Raw genomic sequence first — 5441 nt, 5'->3', positions numbered from 1 at the left:
AGCCCAAAACACTTTTTACTTCTCTTTCAAAACCTGAAATTATGTACATTCAAGCAATAAAAATCCATCATTCCAATCTAAGTTTCTAAACTAAATAAATCTCACATACACACATTCAACCAACCAACCAACCAAGAAAGGAAATATAATCTCTTACAAACCATTACAAAAAATAATACACAAACCAAATTAAACTTATGACATTAAAGATTACAACCCATCACAAAAATACACATAGAGATAATATCCTTGCAAAAAATATGATGCATCCATTCTTCCAAAAGCCTTCACAAAGCAACCTACACAACACTTAAAAGAATTAACACAAAGTTTCACCATAAATGCATTAAAACATATATATTATCCAAACAAACAGATTTCAACTGTGAAAACAGACTATATTATCCAAACAAACAGATTTCAACTGTGAAAACAGATTACAACATGTATATTATCCAAAAAAAAAGATTTAAAAAAAGTCAAAACAGATTTAAAACACACACAGAATCAATAAAACAGATTACAGATTACAACAGCAGATTACAGATTACATATTAAAACAAAACAGATTACAGATTACAGATTACAGATTACAGATTACAGATTACATATTAAAACAAAACAGATTACAGATTACATATTAACTCAAAACAAAACAAAAATAGGGTTAGAAGCAATTTACCTCCATTTAAGCAAAATTTCCGATACTTTCAAAGCGCACAGCAGCAGAAATGCAAAACAACAGTGAATGAAAACAAAACTAGGGTTAGGTTACAAACAAGCTTCATTCCTTTCATAAATTCAAACCAATTTCAAACCAAATACCCTAAAATACCCACTGCTCTACAAAAACCCTAAAATTCAAACCAAATTTCTTTCATGCTCAAATCAAAACAGTCTCAAAAGCCACACAATTTAAAACTTATGTAACCATAAATCATTCAAAAAAAAAAAAATTAATACAAAGCTTGAAGTTGATTCTCTTAGGCATGAGAATATACACATGGTGCTTTGACCCTTAAGCTAGATAAGGAGATGTGGACACGGATCTGCTGCTTGCAAAATCAAGGGCTATTGATCCTAAACGAGAGCTCCCAAAATAATCTCTCAAATTTACTGGAATTTGCCAAAGGGAAAGCAGGCCAACTTCCAGAATCTAAGAATGGTTTAGATGGGCAGTTTTTGGGAAGTGTGTGTCACAAATCTGTTATAGGTATATATCATTCTGATATATACAATTTGGTTTTCAAGGGTTTGTAACAGAAAACAGATTGGAAGATAACAGAAAACAGATTGGAAGATAGCAGAAAACAGATTAACAGTGCTCAGACAGCCAAGGGTTTGTAATCAAACTTTTGGGAGAACAGAAAACAGAAAACAGATTAACAGTACATATTAACATGTTATGCAATCTAACATTGCTATCCAATTCACATTTGAATAGATCACAGATGAAATCTAAACTGTTACATATAACCAGGACATCTGAATGGTACTTTGGCAATTTCAGTCCAGCTTAGAAACATAAACTTCTAGGAGTCCATTTTTTTTTTTTTTTGAATAGAAACATTTTTATTCAAATTGTAAGGATCAAAACAAAGCATTTAGACTGTAGATAAAAGATAACACTAACTGAAGAGACAGACACAAGGCCACTCAACACCTAACTAGCCAACCAAACATAAAACAGCCCCTTAAGATACTACGGCTAGCAGATTGGGCATAATTGAAGGATAGGGTACATCCTTAAAGGCAAGGGAAGTTGATGCCCAAAGGGCAGCCCAAAATTTCACTCTATCCCATAACTCTGCCACTCCCACTCCCTTATAATCCTCAAAAATTCTCCTGTTACGTTCTAGGAGTCCATTTTCAATTTCAAATTTGTGAACCTTGAATAATAATTCAGCAAACTATTATTGGTCTACTGCAATTATGAATGAAAAGAAATACATGCAAATATGGGAAGTTTATCACACATCATGAGAAGGCTGGAATCAATCACCAGCCAGAGTAATGGAGAACCTGTTCACAAGGATTATATGGGTGACTTTGGAAAAAAGCACTTTGGAAAACTACAGATTGGAAGATAACAGAAAACATATTAAGAGTGCTCAGACAGCCAAGGGTTTGTAATCAAACTTTTGGGAGAAGAACCCAGATCATAAACTCTAGTCCACAAATAGCCTCATCACCGCACACTTCTAATTTAACAGAAAACACTTCCCATAGCTCCCATAGCATATATCATTCAGATATAGGTATAAATTTCAAAGCAAAATAAAAATAAAAATAAAAACCCTACAATGCACAGACAAGAGAATTTACCTTCGGCAATGGAGGTGGTTGTGGCGGCTCTTAATCGGGTTTGTGTTGTGTGTGCCTGAAACAGAGAGGGGTGATGTGGGTTAGGCTGAGGTCGACTTGAGAGAGAGAGAGAGAGAGAGAGAGAGAGAGAAGGGATGATACCTAGGCCTGGGCGGGAGATCATGAAATCGCAGCAGCCACAGGCACAGCCGCAGCAGAGGTGCAGCTCTGGATTGGAGATTTGAGCAGCCACAGGCACAGCACAGCCGTTAGGTCAAAATAGAAGATGAAATGAAAAACTGAAGGGAAGAGAAGAGAAGAGACTCGGGTGTCTCGTGCGAGAGAGAAGGATACGAAAGGAAAAGGAAAAAAAATAAATCTGAGGGATACGCTGCTCTGCAACATGTCTCACATGCAATTATTTTTTGGCCAATCAAACGACGCCACGTATAATGTGTATATATATAAATATTGTCCGGTTCGGTTCAGGTCCACCGGTTCTGAAAATTTTGGAACCGAAGGCCGAACCGTGAACCTTCGGTTCGGTTCAGGTCCATAGTTGACTTTTTCGGTTTAGTCAAAAAACTTCCTTTTTCGATTTGGTTTGGTTTGGTTCGGTCGGTTTGATCGGTTTATCGGTTTTTATGCCCACCCCTAAATGTTGGGTACATGCATGCAGTGTCGAAGGCAAAGCAACGTGTTTCTCGTGTATATCCAATAATTCAGTCTTGACGTTTATGCTTATTACCTTACATTGTACCAATATTCAGTCAAGTGATAAGGTAATTAATATTGTAATTAAGGTCTCCAGCTAACTTGTATACGACACACTCAACCACCAATGTATAATGGGTAGCATTTTTACTCATCTAGCTACCATGTTCAAGGCCTGACATATTCAGGAACGCATCTACATTCTGGACTATGTCAGTTGTAGCTACAATTTTTATTTTTATTTTTATTTTTCAACATTTCAAATATCCATGTAGTCTTGAAAAAAAACTCTTGTAACCATGTAGACACAAACCATCCCATTTGAAACTAGCCCACTCAATGAAACTTTATGCAAATGATGAATGTATTTGCAATATAATACTGGGGTCAAACTTTGTGATTTGAAGGAAATTTTTTTTATAAATAAAATCATTAATTTTTTGACAAAAAATTAACGAAAATGAATTTTGTTAAACCAATTTAAAACCTCAGAGGTTGTTCATATAATTCTTACTGTTGTGGCATACCAATACAAGCTTCGGTGGAGAGAGAGAGAGAGAGAGAGAGAGAGAGAGAGAGAGAGGGTAATGGCTTGGCTCAAGTCAATGTTGGGTCCATGCATGCAGTCAATGGCGGATTCAGGAATTTTTATAGGGGTAGGTTAAATTTTTTTTATTTATAGAGGAGATATATTATAAGACTTTTTTCTCTTAAACAAAAATGTAAATAAAATTTTATAAATCAAACAAAGCCACAATACGAGCAAATATAACACAAATAAGTACAAAATATAAATAAATACCAAGCAATCTCAAAAAAAAGGTTCTCCTACAAAACTATCCTTATCAACAAATCTTAAAACAATGGTCATTTGCCCTCTATTAGATGCATCTTTTGCTTTATCAACAAGATACAATAAGTTGATTCCCCAAAAATACTAGACATTAAAAATCATATATGCTAATTAATAATTCAAGTTGCAAAAATAAAACATATATCAACAATCTCCAAAAGTTTTCACTCAAACCCTAAATCATAAAAACTTAACAACAACAATAAAAATTGGAATTGAATATATGTATATTAAACTTACCAAGATTGAAGAACCTACTCAAGATAGGTTGGTACAATTTTTTAGAGGAGAAGAGCTATTTCTTCTAGGTTCTCAAGGTTCAAATATGGCGTTTTGGGTGGCTAGAAGAAATTTTGTTATGTTTGCTCTATGTGGGCATAGCCCAATATCAGTATGATTAGAATAGCTCAAGTTGATAGAGCCTTAGCGTGAGTTCTGCTTCTAATCAAATTTATATAGGTTTGGATTGGATTGACATTTATTATTTCCTATATGCTTTAAGAGTGGGCTTATTTTAAATAGAGGACTGAGCTATTATTAATTTATTTAAAAAAAGAAAAACAATGCATGTGTGGGCTATATTTATTTGGTGCAATGGGCTAATATTTATTTGAGTAGGAACAAACCTATAATAATAAGACCATGTTTAATATTTCATAAATGTTCCCCTAGGCTGGAGCCCACTCCAGCCTAGCCTTAGGTCGGCCTTTGCATGCAGTGTTGACAAAAGCAGGAAGGCAAACAACTTGTTTATCGTGTATCTCCAAAAATTCAGTCTTGATGTCTATGCTTATCAACTTACGTTGTACCAATATTCAGTCAAGTGATAAGGTAATTAATATTGTTAGAGCATCCATAATGGGAGGGTGTATATGGGGGTGAATGTTAGAGCATCCACCACTACTACATTTTACACTTTGCGCGACGAAGAGAATTTTGTCGCGCAAAATACATTGTAGTGGCACAAATTTCAGCGCGACAGAAACTTCGTCGCGCAGAATCCGTCGCGCAAAGATCGTGAAGAAAGACTTTGCGCGACGAAAAAATATTGGTCGCGCAAAGTCTCAAAAAAATTTATAAAACATAAAAATTTCCCACGTTTCATTTTTGGTACCCGCCCACATTTCTAGAGTTTTGCGCGACGAAAACTAACGTCGCGCAAATATTTGAGCGACGAAATATTTTTTGTGTTTTAAAATTTTTTAATTAAAATAAACTAATTTAATAATTTGCGGTACAAAATATTTTGTCACGCAAGGTTTTTGACTTTTGGTTTTATTATTTCTTTAATATTAATTTATTCAAATTTTTACTTTTTAAATGTAATTTAATTGTAAGATTTTTTTTAAATCATTTTAATTTAAATTTATATTAATTTAATTATATTAATTTTTTCGAATTTTTACTTTTTAAATTTAATTTAATTGTAAGATTTTTCTTAATTACTTTAATTTAAATTGACATATTCAAAATAAAATTACATATGAAAAATAGTGATTAAATTATCCAATAAATATATATATATAATATTCAAAATGTACACATAAATTAACAAAGTACAATAATAAAA

At 33.5% G+C, this 5441-nt stretch overlaps 1 long non-coding RNA gene and 1 other non-coding gene across 2 annotated transcripts; both read right to left on the bottom strand.

Annotated features, from left to right (window-relative positions):
- Positions 1-2652, bottom strand: LOC117613275. The gene is made up of 3 exons (XR_004583700.1): positions 2467-2652; positions 2326-2380; positions 1-299 (listed from the first exon to the last, which is right to left on the bottom strand). It is a non-coding gene; the product is annotated as an uncharacterized LOC117613275 (long non-coding RNA).
- Positions 2104-2201, bottom strand: LOC117613277. The gene has a single exon (XR_004583701.1). It is a non-coding gene; the product is annotated as a small nucleolar RNA Z157/R69/R10 (small nucleolar RNA).
- Positions 2653-5441: the final 2789 nt, after the last annotated feature.

Source organism: Prunus dulcis, unplaced genomic scaffold (genome assembly GCF_902201215.1).
Source record: "Prunus dulcis unplaced genomic scaffold, ALMONDv2, whole genome shotgun sequence".
NCBI classification, from domain to species: Eukaryota; Viridiplantae; Streptophyta; class Magnoliopsida; order Rosales; family Rosaceae; genus Prunus; species Prunus dulcis.
Note: the sequence above shows the minus strand (reverse complement) of the source record. Positions and strands in the feature narration are given on the sequence as shown.